Below are 21,456 nucleotides of genomic sequence, written 5' to 3'. Positions count from 1 at the left end.
TCCAATGTGTTAGCTTAATGCATCTGTAGAATATCTTCCAGTAATAGTTTGCATACCTGAAGAAGAAAATTTCTCTTTAGGAGGTAATTTCTGCATATGTGCTGTGAAATGAAACATTGCAGGATCCAGGCATCAGATGGATTAGTCATGTTGATACCTCACACCTGGAAACAAAAGCTAAGATTTTGGAGGTCAAATAGATAAACTTTGAAGATGAGAATAACATCACTGTTTTGGTTGTGCTGGGGTGATAAGCCTACTGAATACTTCCTGGATGTGTCCTGTTGGTGGCCTTTGTTTCAATGCCAGTTGCACTACAGTGAGCACTAACCCTGTCACTAAGTTCCTAGTTTTCCACAAACTGGAAAGGTATTTCCTGGAACAGACTGGTTTACCTCTTTTGTTTTCTCCATTTGAAATTCTGTCCTTAAGCCATATAATATTCATTTGCTACCTATAGTTGTTCAAAACATTATCTTCTGAAGATGGCTCAGTAAATCATGGATCGTCAGAACACTTTAATAGCTTAAATATGGTCATGTCAAGAATGTAAGGGAAACATTGTACCTGCACAGTCACTGATGTAACAGAAGCTTCTTCCATGATTGGTTAGGCTAAAACTGCTGTCTGCTTCTATTTTGTAAGATTTCTTTGACAATTGAAGTGTGATTGTGCAATCTGGACTTCACTGTCGATATACAGTCCCAAAATCTCTACAAATACATGTTGGAAAAATGATGGGCAAACAATCGTCTTTTTGCAAGATTCATGTTTTGGAGACTCCCAGCTGGAAAATGCCCAGGCAGGCACAGGAACACCTGAGCAACTCCTTTTGGCTATAGTTTGCCCTCATAAGCTGTGCTATAAGTGTCTTGTGCTAAGCTATTGAAAGTCTGATCCCTAAAATCACAGAATAGCTTGGGTTGGAAGGGTCTTTTTGCAAGATTCATGTTTTGGAGACTCCCAGCTGGAAAATGCCCAGGCAGGCACAGGAACACCTGAGCAACTCCTCTTTTGGCTATAGTTTGCCCTCATAAGCTGTGCTATAAGTGTCTTGTGCTAAGCTATTGAAAGTCTGACCCCTAAAATCACAGAATAGCTCGGGTTGGAAGGAACCTTAAAGACTATCTGGTTCCAGTCCCTCTGCCATGGGCAGGGACACCTCCACTACACCAGGTTGCTTCAAGCCCCATTCCACCTGCTCTTGAACAATTCCAGGGATGGGGCTTCCACAGAGTCTCTGGGAAACCTGTGCCAGTGCCTCACCACCCTCTGCCCCATGATCCATGCTCTCAGTGAGCTTCTGAGGTAGGCTCTGAGACTGAATAGAAAAGCTGAATGTCATGGGAAGTCACAGAAGGCTAATGGAACATCAGGCTGGTATGGTTTGGGTCATCTCTGTTCTGTGCAGGGATCTATGCTGACTTCTTGTCTACCCTCAGGAGCAAGACAAAGCCATGAGTGAAGGATGTAATGACAGTTCTTAGATCACTTAGGGAATGTTCAGGACATGCATGCATATGTGGGTTTTTGTTCTTCTGAAACAGGCAGTGACAAGCACACAGGTCTTATACTGGAGGCAATGACGCCTGCTAGAAAGAGCACACAGTTCCTTCAGGCAGGGTGGGTAACAGTGTGGAAATAACTGTTTTGAAAGCTCAGAGCTCTCAGGGATTTCTAACTTGGTAGTGATAAACTGCTGGCTGAAAACATTTCTCTGTATCCGATCTTTCAGCTATACGTATTTACATTTGTTGAGATCTGGGACAGCCTAAGCGAATACTGTACTGGAATTGGAATGAGCTCACTACCACCTTCCCCCATCCCTTTTTAAGAAATAAAAGGGGAATTTCTCTTCCATAGGAAAAGAAGCAGTGCTACCAATGATCTAACATGTTCTCATAAAACACCTTGTGACCAAAAGAAGTCAATGAGTGACTAAAATAGAATACACAAATCTCTGTGACAGTTGGTAGGCTTTAACACATTATAAAACCATTTCAGTGCTTGAAAGGAAGAGGTACAACTTTAAAAATATTCCAAATGTTCTGGTGCAAACAGTCACACTTCCATGTGGATGAAAGCAGCAGGTGAATTGCAATACACAAGGAAGTTTTCTTTTTTTTTTTTCCTCTTTAAGGCTTGTGCTGCTTTGCTGGAGGGCATGTAGGCCTGCAGGGTTGGAAAGCCTATGGTCTTGTGATGCCTGTAGTTAGCAACTGGTATTTTCTTGTCTTGAGGATCTAAGAAGAGTGCATACAACCCTGTCTATACAAAGAGAATGCAAAGCATTGAATAGGTCATTTGCTTCAGAAAACCCATAAATACTTTTTATCAAGATGTCTGGGTCTGGAAATGTCACTAGTGCATCATATCTAAATTCCTTTCTAGATGTCTGTGACAATGCTTACCATTTCAAATTAGCATTTGCAATATTAACTAATAATACTCTAGAGAACCTCATTTTCATAAGGGAATTCTTTCTGCAGCGGAGATAAAACTTCAGCACCTTTTTGCTCTAGGTGTCAATATTTGCTGTCATTGGAGGCAGCTTTCAGAGTCAATTAGCTTGGGAAAGACCTCTGAGATCAAATCCAACCTATGACCAACTGAACACCACCTTGTCAACTGGACCATGGCACCAAGTGCCACATCCAATCTTTTCTTAAACACCTCCAGGGATGGTGACTCCACCACTGCTCTGGGCAGCCCATTCCAATATCTAATCACCCTTTCTGAGAAAAAATTCCTCCTAATGTCCAACCTAAACCTCTCCTGGTACAGTTTGAGGCAATTTGTTCTCATCCTGTCACTTGTTACCTGGAACAACAAACAGGTTCTCTGCAATTACCTAAATGACTGTTGTAGCACAGTGTCAGTCAGCCTCCCACGGTGTCAGTCTTTTCTCCCAGATAGCAAGTGACAAGGTGAGAGGAAATGGCCTCAAGTTGTGCTAATGTAGGTTTAGATTGGACAGTAGGAAAACTTTCTTCACAGAAAAGGCGGTTGGGCATTAGAACAGATTGCCCAGGGAGGTGGTGAAATCACCATCCCTTGGAAACCTCAAAAGGCATGTGGGTGTGGCACTTGGGGATATGGTTTAGTGGCAAGTATGGTGGTGCTAGGTTAATGGTTGGACTAGAGATCCTGGAGGTCTTTTCCAACCTTAATGCTTCTGAATCTGTGAGATGCTGAAAAATACAGGAAGTTCCCATCTCTGTAAGCTGCCCTAGTGTGAACCACACCTACTTCTACTGGTGTAGGATGTCCAGCTAAACAGAACTGTACAGAACCTTTCAGTCTTCTGGTTCTGACTAAGCACAGGAGTATTTTATATGGAACTAGTCCTACAGGATGCTGGAAGCTTATAAAAAATTATCTCTGACTACCAGCAGAGTAGAGAATGTTTGAATCATTACTGAAGGCCAGACACCCATTAAGTTTATGAGGGGTGATTCTGAGCCTGATTTGACAGTGAGGAGCTTGATTTTTCTGATGAAGCTCAAGGATTCAAAAGTGATTCAACCTTGCTATAAATTTGGTGCCACATTGTTACTGATAATTTCTCTAGAATTATGGCTACCAAGGAATCCAAGAACTGTAGACCAATGTATCATGAAAATTCCAGCTCTGTGCGATTGGACTGCCTGGTGTTCCCAGGTCTGAACTGTGCTTCAGAAGAATTTATGTAGGATAAAATCAGGATCTGTTTTGCAAATGTTCTGTTCCTTTTCTCCATCTAATTAAGGTCTAGCCATGTTAGGAGACTTGCTGACAGCCTAGGACAAGAAGTTAGAAAAGCAAAAGAGCTCTGGTCTTTCTCAAGTGTTTCTGCTCAGACAAACTAGAACCAGAGGCCAGGTGCCTGTATCACTTGTGACATCTTGAGGCAAGATGTTTCACTTGCTCAGCCTTCTTAGAAGATACATGTGATGCTCATCAACTCAAGTTAAGTGTATCTTATGTAGACAGTCTTTAATGACACCACAACATTACACAGCAAATGTTTGAATACTAGGGAGGTCATGCTCATTCATGGGGTATGCCCAGACATGGAATTCTTCCTAGGCTAAAGCAATTTTTCCAACCAAAGCGAAAAAACCCCAAACCCAACAAACCAGAGATACTACGGTTTCTTAACAAAACCACATCTTAACAGTTACTGAAGTGTTAATATAAACAAGTAAGAAAGTAAAGTAAGAAAAAACTAATGAAGATTAGTGAAAAATAAAATTACTATTCACTGGCTAATGAAAAGCTCTCTGTAGCCACTGGCAGCCTGAAGAATGAGGGGATGGTTTAACACTGCACTTGCACAAAGAAATGCAGTTATTGCTTTCACAGGTGCTGATGAAAAATGCTCTGCTCTATTGATACTCATGGGTACCAAAGGCTGCATGCAGCGCCTCTGTATCAATGCACAACACACACACAGAAAAGAATTACAAGTATTCTTAAAGATGTTAGAATTCAGGAGGATATTTTTTAGTTTTGTCTATGTAATATCCAGAAGCAGATGAAAGAAGGTGTCACAGGTAAAGAAGTTTTACATAAATTATTTGGTTTTAACATCCTATCTCTAAGGCACATCTAAGGATGTGCCTTATGGGGATTCACAGTAGTTTCCCCAGGCCTAGATGTCTCAAAAGAAAAGCCTATTGAAAGCCTGAGAAACTCAAACACCATAAATCACCAGGACCAGGTGCTGTTTTTAAAAGAATCCTGCAGTACAGAATAAAAAACTAGAGATAAAATTAGGATTCTGTAAATTACAATTAAAAAGGTCCACTGCTCTGGACAATTGTTCACAAAGAGAAAAACTGCAATTTTAGAGGAAAGTGAGATACACTCATAGCAAAAGGTTGTGCTTTTCTCAGGCTACTTACTTTATGCCTGAATAAGCATAAAATAATGGGATCACAATATAACAGCTCTGAAAGTTATCTGTATGTTCTAAGTGACTAGAATTATTTAAACAAACGAAAAATTAAAGATACTCCAAGAACCATGAGGAAGTCCTGAAGTTCAATCCTAATTTGGGAATGGAACAACCACTCCTCAGAAGAGGAAGAATATTTTAATTTTTCTGAACAGGGTAAGTCATTTGAATCTTCTTCAATCTAGAACAGGCTCTTACCTATGCTGCTAATTTTTTTTTTTGGGGGGTGGGGTGGGGAGGGATGTAAACTCTCCTGTAAAGAAAAACCCAAACTAAAACAAAAAACCTCTGAAACCCAAAGACTCAAAAAGCTGCTTCAAACACAGAAAGAAAGCAGTTTGGGGGTAGATTGCAGAAGGGAAGAGATGAGTCCCCTTGCTGGCTGCTGAACAGCCATGAAATTCTTCAATGCTACTCCCTGCTTTCCATCTTCAGCAGATTTAGAGAATGTAGGAGAATAAAGCAGTTTAAAGCCACCTTTACTGGTGCTCTCTTCAGCAATAAAATCCAGAATTTGGCATAATAGAGGACTGTGATGTAATTCACAAATACTTCATTATCTCAGTGTTCATCTACTGGAAACATAAGGTATTCCTTTAGTGTGCTTTAATGGGTACTTATATTTATTGTATGCTGACTTTACCATTACTTCAGGAAACATCTTAGGAAAAGAATATGGAACATGCAAGGAACTGCACAGTTAGTCCAATAAAAGCAAATTCCACTACCCTTTGAAATCCTACCTGCAGCTTGCTTTCATCTGCTAACAGCAATAGTTATCACTGCCAACAACCTTTGAACAAAATAGTTTTGTGACTTTTTTGCACATATCCTTGATTTAACAGGAAAGATGGGGAACATCTGTGGGCAACTTCCACTGGGTATTTTTTCAAAAGCAGGAGATGTGAACTTGAATCTCCTCAGGCTTCTGAAACCCGGGTTTTCTGTTTTGTGGAAGAGTCCCCTTGCCTTGGGATTGTTTCAGCTAGTTTAAAACTCTTCTGAGGGTTTTTAGCAAGTCATGACAATTTTAAACCAGTTCTCTCTTCTGTCCCCATCTTTCCCATTCCCCCTTTTCAATCATAGCATGTAGCCTTACCCTCATGTTTCTGCCAGCTCTTCCAAGACATCTGATCACTGATTTTTTTAATGTGTTCTAGGAGTGAGAAAAAGTCCTCCAGCACTCTGGCTTCCTTGGCATCATGCTAGTCTTCTGTGCTGTAGTAGAAAACTAACTGTCACATCAGTTTCTATAGCACTGTTGCAGCTATGGATTTTCAGCCACAAATCCAATTCCTTAAATGAAGATGAGCTGTTATAACCTTGGCCATACCTGATGCAGAAAGAGAGCTTCTGTATTATCTTAGAGCAGAAAATCCTGAACCTCTGTGACAGAGTTCTTTCTAGAATCCTCGTATCACCCAGTACTACATTTCATATAGTACCTACAGCATTCCATCACTATAAGGATATACAGTGACCATTACAAGGGAGATTTTAGGTTCTCTTTACAAACTCTTTGGGGAAAAAAAAAAGCCAAAACACCAAAAATGCCTAATAAGTGTCCTGCAATTGTCAGCATGAAACATTAATTTCATTTTGAATAAGAATTTCTTCAGTTTCTCAACACATGAGAAAACACAAACTACAAGTATGCTGCTAGTTGCATTGGTAGAAACTTAAAACACATAAAAAAAAAACATCTTAAAGCAAAGCAAATATGTTAAAAAAACACCCAAGACTCCTGGTAAAACTGTACCTTGTTAAATAGAAGCTCTCATATATGTGCCTGCAAGAGAGACTCAGTCATTAAATAAGGCTGTACCTGGTTAGTTCACTGCCAGCTTAAAAACTTGAGTTTTAGACCCCTGCATTCCTGACAGAACTAGATCTAAATAATTTGCCTTAGTCAGGCTGTGAATGTGATATTAAAGCATGCTAGTCATAAATTTTATCACAAGGACAAAGTACTGTTCTACATTTTTACTACAGCAATTTAGAAATAAATTTCTATAAAGGCATTAAGAAACTGTGTGCAGGCACTCTAACCAAGCTTTATCATTTCTTCTACATAAGAGATAAAGCTTGATTCAAAGGCAGCTTTTTCAAGCACACACATTTTTCTTCTCCTTCCACTTTCTCTATTTGTGATATGGGATCGAAAAAAATTGCTTGTTGAGTACAATGAAAAGCTGAATTCAAGCACAATTCCTTTCTAGAACCTCCACAGCAATACAACCAACAGGGGGCTGTCTGGCTACACGATGTTATCAAATCTGCAGTGAAATCCTTTTCCTGACTGTGCAACCTACCATTCCTGCACATTTCCTAAAATTCATTGAAGAACAAGTCATTTAACGCATTTCGTACCTCCAAAACATTTGAGTTCTTGTGCCTCTTTGTCTCATACTATTGGAAATTTCATATTTTTGATCTGGAAGTTCCATTGTAGATGGATAATATAGCTATAGTGTATTTACTGATGTGTCAGCAACAACATATTGCTCTTTGGAAAAGGGGGAGGCTCTCACATTGTCTTGATAACAAGAAAGGCATATCACAGCTGCTTCCAGATTCTAAGACACTATAACTATATGAGCACTTTTGTGCTGGTTTCATATGTTGATACTAATCTTCTGTACAAGAAAAGAGATAAACCAACATGTTTTTAGATTTGATATTGATTTAAAGAGCAGATAGATAGGCAAAGTCTGTCTGTAGTAGTGTCAAGAAAGGAAGAATTAGGCTCTGAATATTCCTTACAGTGATTTAAACAATGTAAATGGACTTTAAAAGTGGAGTGCCAGTCTCAGAAGTGAAGGGTACTTTCCTCAGTGCTGGCACTGTTACTTACAGTTACTTAGCAAGCACATTCAGCTGGCTGAGCTTACCAAAAACTAACCTAAAATCATTCAGTGAAACCACCAAAGACTTATGAGAGCCAGGGTAATAATGAAGGAAACAAGAAAACTCGTTCCCAAACTTGTCTGGCTCAAGAATCGCAAGGCTGTAGAACCATAGTCTTATCTTACTGACTATTCTAGCTGGTCAAATAATATAACCCCTGAAGCTCTTCCTTTGCCTTTATTTCAATAAAACATTAAAAATGTATACATTTGAGACTTTCTATGCTATAATTTATGCCTTATATACTTCAAATTTTATAATACTTAAGGGTTTTTTGAGTATTTGTTGAGAAATTCCAAAATGTTTTACTTTTAAAACCACTTAAAAGTATAAAACCTGCTAACAGAAGGTTCTTTTATGGGCAATAAAGCCACATACTAGCCCTGCAGAAACATAGGGAAATGAGAAGCTTTCTATCCGTGTCTGACCCCTATGGCTATAAAAAGCAGAAGAAAACACTATGGATATATTATTCCTATCTCTCAAGAGAAACTAAACCTTCACCTACAATGCACTGTATACTCTAGACTGAAGATCCAAAGTAGATAAATGCTATAATTAATATGTCATTTCAGAACTTTTGAACATAAAAGTTCAAATCTTACATTAAGAGGCAGAAGCAATATAAGAAATTTAATTTTATTTATTAACAAATACAGAGCTATTAATTATAAGTTAATAAAGCATGGAAAAAAAAAGAGTTGCACCTGACGACCATTAAATAGCTTCTAACAGAAATAAACTATTTAGAGTGAAAAATAAGTACTCTGATGATTATTATCTCCCTCACAGAAAGAGGAGTAATGTCACTCATGCCATAGCATTTTTTCTTATTTCTCTTTACATTTAAATATTTTATTTTGATACACTTACAATTGCCACCTTAGCAAGGAGATTCCCATATATCTCAGACATAAGTTTTCCTTCAAATACATTTTAAATGTTTTGTTTGTATTTTACATGAAGAATTGCTGCTGCTGTTAAACTGGTACAATAGCAACTCACCACTTTGGGCATATTTCTATAATTTCTTGTGACTTCTGTGACAATAGGTTACAATGAAGATAAAGGGAGTCTAAACAATTCAAATTCAACTATTACTGCTAATGTGGTTACATGATTAGAAGAGATTTTCCCCAATACTCAAGATACCATGACTAAGGGAAAAGCTGAAACATTTTCAGATCACTGTATCCAAATTTCTAGTACAGACAACTCTCATTTACCAAAGTGTGCCATAGGCACATTTTGAAGAAAATGGTGGTAGAAGTCCTAAATACTTAGGTATAAGTAACTTCATATTTTTGGAGATGCAGTGCTTACCACTGTACATTAAGAAATTGTTGCAATTTAAATAGCTCATTCTTTCTGTAAAATAGATCTTCACAGGTAAATTTATTGGCAAATATGCTGAAGTTCAAACGTGTACATTACCTTTACTACATAGAACATTTTGCACAATGTTGATGATGTTACTTACAAAAATGACAAGCAAAAAATGGCACACACAGGTGTTTAATAATGAGTTTTATTTGCAAAATGAATCAGTGAAAAGACAGGACACAAATCCAAGTATTTTGGAGTTCACAGGACTGCAGAAATAGACCATGAACAAACAGCACAGAAACTCTGCTTCCCAGCCTGAGTTGGTAACAAGGAAACTTGATTGCAGATCTGGTCTTTAACAGATGCACAGTACTCACCTCTTCCTCCCAAATCAGAATTAATAAGTGCCACAGAAAATTCCATGAGGCATTACTGTAGTACAGCTACTAAACAAAAGTAGCTAACAGCCCTTCAAGGTATGTGTCCATTACCCTACTTTAAATGTGACACAGAGGTGTAGAAACTATTATAGTATGGAACAGTTTGAAGTTCTCTTTAAGAAGACAGGAGACTGTCAGCAGACATAACTTCACAGAGTATTTTAATTCTAATGACAACTCCTAAGAAGCTCAGCTACCAATGTGAACCACCAGTGTTTTTTCAGACGTGAGTCTTAAATCAGACACCTCTAAAGTAAAGCACAATATACGTGCTACAGAAACAATGGCCTGGTTACTTGTCCAGCATCACGTGAGAATAAAGGCAGAAAAATAAACACCACATCCAATTCTTAGGAATTCTCACTTGACATAACCATGAAGACGTGCTTTTCTCTACTTGCAGCCATTTGTTCCATTGCCTAGAGAATTTTTTACTAATTTCTGCAGCACCTATAGCAACATCAGGCTTCTTGCTTGCACAGCCCACCAGCGTCCTCCCCAGCCCAGCACCACAGGCTGACCCTATCAATAGACTAAACACTCTGTGATCACGAAGATTGCTTCATAGTATACTGACACAAGGGGGCAAATGAAGATTGCAGAATCTTAAAGCAGGAATTATCTAACTTTTTAATGTTTCATTTTGTGATCTTCTTGTTCTTTTTACAGTTATTATCTTGTGCTTTGTTTTTCCCCCCTCAAAAAACATTTCCTCCTTTGAATTCTAATTCCCCTTATTAGATGAAGCATTTTATTTACTTCCACAAAGACGATGAGAGAACTGAAGAATCTTTCACATAAAGAAAGGCTGAGTGAGCTGAGACTCCAGCCTGGAGAAGAAAGGGCTTGTGTTTGTGTGATCTCAGCAATGTTTCTAAATGACTGCTGGTGGGGGTACAGCAGAGTAAAGAAGACGTAGCCAGGCTCTTCTCTGTCCAGAAACAGGACAAGAGGCCACAGGTAAGAAATGAAGTGCGTGAAAGTCTAGCTGAACAGAACAGGCTGCAGAGTCTCCATCCTTGAATATATTCAAAATGGACTGGACATAGCCTTAAAGAAATGACCCTGTTTGAACTAGAGATCTCCCTTACAACCTCAACTACTCTTACTTTGAGATTTCTTTTCAGGACCAAAATCCATGAAGTAGCTGAGGGTACTAATAGGCTTACTCTCTTCTCTGTGGAATACAATGAGGGGGGTGAAATATGGGTGATTTCCCATATGAGAGCAAAAGCTACTACTTAGCAGTCTGTATTCCCTTCTGGATGTGAAGTGCAGAGCGTGCCAGTGAATGTCAGGAATCATCTGAGGAGTACAAGCCTCTTTCCCTAAGCCTGACTTGTTCTCTTTGCCTCAAGCCAGATCCCCTCTGTCAGGCTGCTGCTTCTTCCAATTTCAATAAACAAACAAGCCCCCAAATCTTTGCCCAATGTATTTCAATCCTTCTGATTTTCCAGTTCATCAGATCTGTCCTTCCTGTATCTGTTCTCAGCCAACCTTTTAACACTGCACTTTCAGATGTGCTCCTAAAACTAGTTGTCTTCACTCATATACAGCCATTAGCTCAGTTTATTTTCAAGCAACCTTATAATTTCTTGCCTTTTTATGTGAATTAAGCATCTTTTTCCCATACAGTTCCTAAGCCTAGCAGAAAATAAGCGCCTGAACTGAAAAGAGTAAGCCTTTCTTTCTTACATCAGGCATAGTTCTTAGGACCCCAGAACTGCAACATGAAGTGAGTTTGATCCAGCCACAGTCTCTGGCACCACCCATACAGGCAAACCTCTGGAAAATATAACTAATATTAAGTCACCTGTGAACCACGTGAGAAATGTAACATCCTTTTCAAAGGTTTAGGAACTGAATCATTTGAGTAGGCCTTCATAAGCACTTGAAGCAGTTTTCTTATCCAGACAGGAACTTTGGTTCCTCAGTTGAACTCTGGTTCTGCAAATGCTCAAACTGTGTTTTCACCATGTCACTGAACTATTCTGTGCTGCTAGGGCCACCGAACAAGGCGCTCCAACCTTTGCCCTTCTGCTTCTTCCTGCTCCCTGCTATTTCCTGCCCTTGTGCCAGTGATAGGAGTTTGCATGGTGAACCAGAAGGAAGCACAGTCTGTTTCACTCTTTGCACAAAGGCCAACATGAGCACAATGAAGTACTCAGGAACAGTTTTGCCACTGGACTTAGACAAAGCCATGCAAATAGACTTATTTGTTGCATGCTCTCAAGTGTCTGATCAGCTCTTTAGACTCACATCTACTCATGGAAGTCTCTGGGAAAAATCCTGGGTACATTAAAACACCAGCTCTACAAGAGCAACTGGATGGATGGGCCTCCTTGAAGCACTAGTCTGCAGCATGATGAAAAAAAGCAAAGATCTATAAGGTCTTTCCAAGCATTTCTAAGTCTTCAAATGGCTGGAGTGTATGTGCAGATCTTCAATATTTAGCAGTTACATAGTGCTACCTAAAGAAAGTCAATGAGAAAGCTATCCAACTTTGAGCCAGATAATATTTTTTTTAAGTAGCCAGCCTCATTTTGGTCATGTATCTTAAGAGAAATGTAGTAGGTAAATGTGCACACAATGTAAATGTGCTTTTCTTTATTAAAAGCTGTAGACTATCTAATGCTGCATAGCTGTGCTATTGAGAACTGCTGAGGTCTGAACTAAATTGGAAATTTTAGCTATTAGTAATTCTGCCTGTTCAAATTCATAGCAGTAGTAGAAAATGAGAGTGTGATCTTTACCAGTCTGAAATTCTGAAATATGGTCAAATAATGCCAACTAATGAATTATAACAACTTGGATTCATATTAATCTACATCATGTTTGTACCTGTGCAACTGCACCAGTAGCAGTTCTGTGAAGGCTAAAATCAAAACAAATCTGGAGTGCAGATAAGCTTTTTTCCTCCTTTTAAAATATCTATATGATATATTAACTTGACTCTGTGAACACCTATTTGAATAAAGTATGTGTATTTTAAATGGTAAAATACAACAGGGCTAATAAAATTAGATTAGCAAGTGATACTGAGTCATGATAGTGAAGAAAATAAAATCTTAAAAGGAAACACACTTTCAGATCTGTATCTAAAATTAGTGACATTTACATAACCATTAGTCTACATTTGACTCACCACACAGTTCTCGCATACAGCTTTTAAAAGGAAAGGAGCCTAAGTAATTTCCATTCTCATTGCAGCAATTTCAATCATCTCAATGAAAGATTCTCCTGTAAGAGAAAAATCTTAAGAGGAAGATGAGAAAAAAAATTAGTTAATTCACAGTCAGATATGCAGTTTAAACTTCTAACCATAAAACTGTTACCTGTCTATAGCCCAGTGGTTAAAGAAATGAAGTGGTTAATAAGTTTTGTTAAAAAAATTGGAAGGCACTTTTTATATATGAGCTCTCTTTGTTAAAAGAATGACCAAATACTTCCCAGCTTCACTAATTTAGAAAAGATTGTAAAAATGAACACAGTTTTAAGCATTTTAATAAAGAAATGTGTTGACAATTAAAGTAACATAATTTTTATAGTTTTTAAATATATAAACACACTTACCAAAGCATTGTTAAACAGGTGCAGCTTGAGACAGCTCCTTTAGAAAGTTCAGTTTTCATATAAACCAAAGCAAAATTATATATATATGTCTATACTATTTACCATCAGATACTATGAAGCTCTAAATATAGTTTCCGAATAAATGAAAATACAAAAAAAGCTAAGACAGTGTTCATAAACAAACAATATATAAATTCATAGCAACAAAAAGGCATAGGGAACACATGCAATGTCCTGTTCCACGACTCGCGTGCAGAAGTGGCTAGCCTTACTTCAGCAGCACAGTTAATACTGGAGATATTTACAGTCTTAACACCAATATTTACGTGCTGCTAAAGTATGACAGACATCAGCATCACAAGAAATGACTAATACATAAGTGGTATGTCTCTTCAGGGTGATGAAATCCTTGTATTTTTGAGGCAGCACAATATGGCCTGCACCTTTTCAAAACCCACAAACCATTATGTGCTGCTACGTTATGCCAAGGTGTCTACCATGCTTCAAGGAAACAGAAACATACTCTGAGCTGAATGCAGAATTTTCTTATTGAACTTCAGCTTTCATGTAGTAACATCAGTTGTATTAATGAGCCACAAAATGTTTAGAAAACATCTGTCCATTGCCAAGCTGACTATTTACGGTGAAGCTCTAGACTTTATTATCACCTGTGCATAATACCTTAATGAGACATGAACCACAAACTGGACAACTGTGTGTCTAGTTAGAGGAACTAAAGATTATGCAGACATTTATTTCAAAGGAAAGCAAAAAAATCTGGGTTATTTTCTAATCTGACTTTTTGTCATCTGGAAACTCAGATGTGAAAAGAAAACCCCAACAACTTTCATATGTAAGAGAATAAGAGCTAATTTCAAAATAAGCTTTTGTGAACCATTCTATCAGTCCTCAAGCCATCTGTTAGCTCTGCAGCTTACCCTTCCTGTAACTTTTGGGCAGACAGACTCAAAAGAGCCTTACTTAATTTCAGAGGCAAAAAAAAAAAAAAAAAAAAAAAAAAAAAAAAAAAAAAAAAAAAAAAACCCCAAAAAAAAAAAAAAAAAAAAAAAAAAAAAAAACCCCCCCAAAAAAAAAAAAAAAAAACCCACCAAAAAAACACCAACACCCCAAAACAATTGCTAGCAAGAATAGTAACTTAACTGTTATTATGGGCAGGAATTCATCTGCCCCCAGCCTAGAACTGACCATGCTGCTTTACTTGATGTAGGCAAGAGATGTAGAATTCACGGCCCTGTTAGGTATCGTTTTCTTAGACTAAAGAATGCCAGAGATTTCAGTGTGTGCAGTCCTTTTACTGCTTCCCTAGATAACATGAATTATGTCTTCTTTAATGTTTTTATACTAAACTATTAAAACAAAAGCTACTTACACAGCACGGACCCAAGCACGTCACTCCATTGCAATAAGCCTTCTAGTCATGACAAACAGCTTCTAGAAATTAACAGGGATATCTGGAAGCACAAAAAGATTTGGCAGGCCATGTGGGGGAAAGATTTGGGAATTTTCTTTTCTCCCTTCCTACAGTAATACAGCAGGGCAATATCTCTAGAAGAGTCCTTTACCACAAATGTGCCAATTAAAGTGAGATTGCCAATGTAAATTCACAGGTAACAGCAGCAACACCTTTTATACAGTTTATCCAGGTAAGAATGCTAACTTCAGGAACTACATCAAAGAGCCATTTCCAGTATATTTTATACATGCACAGATCTATTTACACTTATTCCCATCCCACCTATTACTACCTATGTTTATTTTTTTAAAATCAGACAGCTAAAATAGGCAAAATAAATTAAATAGGCACAACTTACCCAACTTATCATGGTGAATTAAAGCAGGAGTGCTAAGTCAAAATAAACCTATATTGTAAACGTGTGCTCTGACAGTTGGTCTCCCCCCTGAAGAAACTGTGCTAGGCATAAACCAAGAGAAGAAAAAGTAAAGACAAAATCTGCACCATATACATATGTGTATATATATATACACACACACACATATATATATGTGTAATGTAGAAGGCATAGATAAAGATAGATGTGAGCAAAAATGCTAGTCAGCAGTAAAAGATTTACTTCAACTTTTCTGGAAAAAGAATATGAGAAATATTCTCTAGCAAGAAAAAAAATTGTTTTGTAGTTGTAGATTTACCTTAAAAGATTGCAAGAAAATTACTTAAATAAGACAGCTGCAACATTTAATACCTTTGGAAGTGCATTTCTCATTTTTACATTCAGGCCAAATTCTTCGTTTGAAACTCCATGTGTTTAACAGACACTATTCTTTCAATTATCTGGTTGATTTCAGGTTCTAGCTTAAGTATGGAGTGGTTTTTTCCTGTTCTATAACTAAATCCCTTTAAAATCAAACTATACACACCATGAAATGAAGACTTGGCAGAACTATTATGTTATTTTCTACAGAAAGTACATTAGTAAGAAAAATTGCAGGTAATTCCACCCACCCATACAAAACACGAACACAAAACCTTGCATGAATTACAGGATTCCAGACTGTTTGAGTTTTTATTTTTTTATTTTTTAAAAATTATTTTGGAAGGTGTTTTGTTGCTGGGTTTTTTTTTTAACTTTACTACAAAATGTCCCAAAAGAAACCAACCAACCCAAAACTCAACACAATGATACTGTATGTTTTCTACACTATTAAAATATATATAATCTACATAGAGAATAAGCAAATTATCACTTAAAATTGAAGGCAGTCTATGTGACAAAAGGGGCTGGGGAACGGGAAAAGAATGAAAGGAGGAAATCTAAGATAAGAAGTATAGCTGAACTAGGAATCTACTGAAATCCAGGAATGTCTGCACAAAGCTGTGTACCATTATGTTTTGGTCATAAAGTCAATATAGTTGTTACCATGAGTGCTTCTCCTACCTCCGTCCTTGTGTCTTAAATCTGTGGATGAGAGACAGATAGACAAAGAAGACCTCAATAAAAGCTGGGAATCATGTATGCAAGAAGCTCCATTACATTTCCCAAGTCCCTAAAAGCAAGAGCTCTGCTGAGGAAGAAGGATTCTGAAGATGCAAAACTGAAATTCCACAGAAGCAGCTCACATATACAAGTCCGGAATGCTCTTTGAAAAAAAAAAAATGTACTGGAACTGTTAAAAAAAAGAAAGGAAAAAACAGAGAAGCGTATGTGTATATGTATTTGCCCTTGTTTTAGCAATTAGAGTGTTCCCAAGCAATGAAGGAGCCTTTCCTTGATTTCAGTATTTCTTAGTTGATTTATCAAAGACCAAGCCCAATATAAAATATCATTTTCGGTTTTTATTGTTTATAGTTCAGAGTTTATGACAACACCAAGCCAAACTCAATCTTTTCTGATCCTATGAAAACCAGCTACAAGTCAATTCTGGCTACTATACATACTAATAAGCTCCTTAAATGCTACTATAACTACTAATAAGTTCCTTAAACCTCAATGTAACATATTATATGCAGAAGGTACCACTAGGCCTGCAATCTGACAGACAGGCCAGTGACTCAGAGACACCAAGGACTTTGTATTAAACACTGTATGTTGTCTCTAATACCGAAGAACGTGATATAAAATTAAATATTTACCTCATGCCTTTTGGTCATACAAAAAAAGCACTCCCTTGATGCTTCTTGGCCAGAAGCTCTTCCTCATCAATAGTGTTATACACCATTGCTCACAACCATATTCCATTGCTTTAGTTCCTTACTCATATAATACAAAACACAGATCCAATATGAAAGCAAGGCTATTGCTTCACTGTTCATTGTGACCCTTTCCCAACCTTATTTCAGATTAAAATTAGAAAACTGAACATGAACCTGAACGACTTAAGTGTTCCACAGTGTAAAAGCATTACATCTGTCCACCAGTGCTACTCTCCTCCACAGCCCTGACACCAGCAATTACACAAGTCCATATCTCAGTTTTCCCAGGTTAGCTTAGTCTAACCAGAAATGAGACAGGGTTTGCACTGAGATGGCACAGTGTGAAGTGGAGCATCTTTGACAAGTGTGTCCTGCTCTGTGCATTCTATTAATGGAGTAACTTATTTCTATGTTAGACAGGACATTTTGCAGTGTAGCTTTTTGGACAACTGCTGGTAAATTTGCCAAGATCTCCTCTCACAGTTCAGTGCCACTAACACACCACTAACTATGAATACACACAATGGCAGTTCAACACTGGAAAATACTTTTAGGGTTTTATTGAATTAATCTGGGAAAAAGACAGAGATAATCTCACTGTTCACTACCAAGAAATCGGAACACTTCCATTCTCTAAGATTCTCAGATGTAAAAGTGTATGTAGCTGTATTTTTCTCATACACTGTTTACACCCCTCTCTCCAAGTTAAAACAATAGTTTCATTTTATTTTTGTCATATGCTTACTCAACACTGCAGTATTTGTAGTGCAGACATACTAGAATTTATTACTCTTGTTCGTTCTCAAACCTAAGATTGAGAAGTATATTATTTTACTCCTACCTTTTTGCTTCTTTGTTAAGGAACTGTCTTTCCATCTAATTTGTGGTGTCAGCAGCTTTTAAAGTGATATGCATGTATTTTTTAAAAGAAGAAAAGATTCCACTGAAATATTTCAGAACATTAACTTTAAAGGTATCAGTGTACTTTTGCCTACTATTCCATTATTATTTGGTTCAGGCATAACCTACAATACTCAGTTAATTCACTCAACTTAATTGAGGTTACTTTCTGGTCAGAGGAAGAAGAATTAAGAGAATAAGCTATATACCTTGATTGTCCTTCTCCTGAAGTAACAGTGAGATTTTTAATTGCTGTTTAAGACTGCAGTTCTAAAAAGAAAAAATAAAATGAAATAAATTTTTAAAAATCTATCTCTCAACCAGCAATTTCATTGCATGTGTCCGTTTGTTTTTTTAAAATTAAATAACTTTAACACAGGAATAAATTTGCCTCACTTCACCTCAAAGAGGTGCAGTAATCCAGGACCAAGCTTATACACACTCTTCATGTATAACAGATCCTCCCATGCCTACTAGCAAGCAGCTGAATATGTCTAAGACTATTATAAAGTTGTGAAGAAAAAAAAAAAATCACAAATAATGCTTTAAATAATTCTCTGAACAAAAAGATGAATATTTGAACAGAGATAACTAGCACCAATTTAGAGTTTTGGTACCACAAATTTTGACGTAAAAAAAAAAAAAAATTGTGTGTTCACTATTTCCTGATTATGTCAACAACACTCCCCATACAACCATGGCAAAACACTGGGAGAACTAAATTTTTTGCAATGTGAAGTATTAATAACTAAAGTAAAGCAGATGACTGCTGATTACTGAAATTTACTGCTACTAAATTTGGAGAATCTATATCATGTGTCCAGCCATCTCTCCAAGGATCGTGAACAAACAGATTTAGACTAGCTGGAGAACTACTGCATAAGATAAACATGAAATAACAAAGCCAGCTAAAAATAAAAACCAGGAAGTAAAACCATTGAGAAATTCAGAAGTACAAAAATACCTAGAAATTTAGAAGTGCAGTTAAGGACTCTCAGCATCAGATTCTGTTTTACACCCTTTTTACTTAATCTAAGACTCCAACTACTGCCTATACTAGCTTGACACATGTATTAATTTGTATGAGGTGCACCCCCCCCGCCGACTGCACTCAGGAAGACAAAGTGAAGACTGTTACTTGGTTCTGCAATATTGATGCTTCTATTGGAGTGATGGATAGCAAACAGAATGCAATGGATTTCTGTGAAAGGCAAGAAACTAAAGGTAGTCAAGTTCTGACTTGAACAAGTACAGTATGTCCATTTTTATAGCTTGCTAGCTAAAAAAAGCATACGAGAAGCTGATATAGCACTCAAAAAATTTATCAATGTACTGTTTGGTATATTATCATTGTCTTTTAGAATCAATTGCAGCTTAAAAATAAAACCGAATAAGATTAACCCCTCCCACCTCTTTTCCCAGCCTCTAAAAAGTTTTTTTTGTCAGAAGTTGATGCATTAATTAGATTGCTATATGAAACATTTTACAGGGAACTTGTAAAGTAACAAGCTCCAAGTTCTAGCAGAGTTTGTAAAAGCTGCATTTCAGAAAAGCTTTCCAGACCCCTCTTGACTGCACTGGTATAACTTGCATACAACTTTTAAAAATCTGTCTTCCCTGCACCTTTGGCAAGCACACAGGAAGAAAAACTGTGTGAACACTTTCAATCTGTACCAGCATTCTTTCTGCTTGAAAGGACACATACAAAATTAAGAAAAACGAAGAAGCTATTTTCTAAGTTCAACAAAGTAAGTTCTATATTTCATTATAGTAGTAATTAAAATGTTCTTTCCCCCCAATTTTATCACAAAAAATATTAAAACTAAATATAGTGGATCCATCAAAAAGAAAGCCAGATCTGTCTTAGAATATAATCTTCAGTTTCTGTATGACAATTTCAAAAACTTTCTAACCCCTTTTTAGATTAAAAAAATTATTAAAAAAGATAAATATTTTCAAGTTCTCCAATAAATGTAGACTTAGATTATTACACTATTACATTCAGAAAAGATTATCCTATTATTATAGCTAAAGTTTCCAAAACCTGAAATATATAGAATCATTAGTGATAATAGAAAATGTGACAATCCCTGTCCAAACAACAATAACTGTTCAATACAAACCAGCTACATAATATAAAGTTATTAAGACAGGGAAACAGATTCTCCTTTTAAACACAATAAATTTAAAAAACCCCAAAACTTTAAAATCTATCAACTATTGGTTCTCTCTATTCATTATTTTGCTGGTTTTCTTACAAAAAATAAAAATAGTTTTATGAAGTTCTCAGGAGACTTGTTCTTGTAACAGTCACAGGCCTTGTGTAAAATTTTGTGCTCCCCTAAGCTGGCACAGCCTTTTATGAAAGAAGGCCATGCAAGTACTGTTGTTTTAATCTTCTAACTCTAGAATGTATAGCAAAGCATTTCTTGTCCTCAATAGAATTTGTGCAGAAACGCTGGTGGTCTGTGCACAGGATCAATTTCCAAAGTACTTCTAGGAAAGTGAAAAATATATTGGTCACTATATTAGCCAGACTGTCTTCCTAGTTGCTGTCTTATCTCAAATTGATGAATAATTACAAACCATAGGCCAGTAACAGAGCAACATTTTTTTTAATTGCCTTATATAAAAATAATAACTATTTACAGTATGCCAAACCACAAATCTTAAATTGAGATTTTGTTACATCTCAGTATTGTATGGGACTATAATGCCTAAAGATAAAAACCAGGCCCATAGCTCAGAATGAAACCCCACTTGTAAAGGGCTAAATTTGCTGCTTGTCTGCTTTCAAAGATTTAAGGTCAGAGTGACAATGCTATAAAATAAGGGTCAAAGCACAAAAAGACCAAGGCCACAGAACAAAGAGCTTTTCGTGTCCTGAAAGAAGTTGCTTTTTGTAAGCCTGCTTCTGGCTCAGGCAGTAAATTTGTCTTTTTCTTTAACATCATCACTACATGACTTCTATAAAATGCCAGATAACAGCACGGCTTATGAAAGGTGAGACTGACCTGTTTGAAGAAATCAACCCAGCTGCTAAGGGAATCCATGAGTTAATAGCAGAGGAACACCTCCTAGTAACTGCTGCTTTTACTTTTCCAGCTGTTAGCTGTATTTCTACAACTTCATTATTTAATTAGCCACTTCAGCACAAGTTTCAGGTGTCCATAATGCCTCTGGGGTGCAGATTCCTGGTCATATTATCTTATAATTTATTCAGTGGTAGCTGGTACAGCAATCTTTCCCCCACCTCTCAATGAAATATTAATAGAATCCTACTAATCTTAATAGATACCATATAACACACAGATCTGTGTACTCCCTTTCAACAACATTTCTTGTTTAGTCCCCCACTTTCCATCAATGACACCCACTACTCACAGAACTGAGCAAATACAAAATAAAATAAGCACTTAGAAATTAGTGCTTTCTAAGACTAACACAGATCAATAAGCAGTAAATTTCTTTTTTCCAGCTAGAAAACCAACTTCACTTAGAATATGCTTTTCCAAAATAATAACAATGGTTTTGACAAATGAAAGGAACTTTATCCATGAAAAAAAAAAAAAAAAAAAAGATAAGTGATAAGGATGCTGGGTGCTATTTATGGCTTTATACTAAGCTAGATTTTCAATATTTCACTAACAAGCTCAAAGTAAAACCACGCTGAATTAACTAGATGCTAATATATTAAGAAA

At 36.9% G+C, this 21,456-nt stretch overlaps 1 long non-coding RNA gene across 1 annotated transcript in view; it reads right to left on the bottom strand.

Moving 5' to 3' along the window:
- Positions 1–21,456, bottom strand: part of LOC121353229 — an 86,871-nt gene continuing 65,415 nt past the window's right edge. The window contains exons 4-5 of the long non-coding RNA XR_005955067.1: positions 12,758–12,867; positions 1–177 (exon numbers count right to left, since the gene is read on the bottom strand). This is a non-coding gene — a long non-coding RNA (uncharacterized LOC121353229). The remainder of the gene's footprint in view (positions 178–12,757; positions 12,868–21,456) is intronic.

Source organism: Pyrgilauda ruficollis, unplaced genomic scaffold, assembly GCF_017590135.1.
Source record: "Pyrgilauda ruficollis isolate IOZ18807 unplaced genomic scaffold, ASM1759013v1 scaffold20, whole genome shotgun sequence".
NCBI classification, from domain to species: Eukaryota; Metazoa; Chordata; class Aves; order Passeriformes; family Passeridae; genus Pyrgilauda; species Pyrgilauda ruficollis.
The sequence above is the reverse complement of the archived record's forward strand: the minus strand, read 5'-3'. Positions and strand labels throughout refer to the sequence as shown.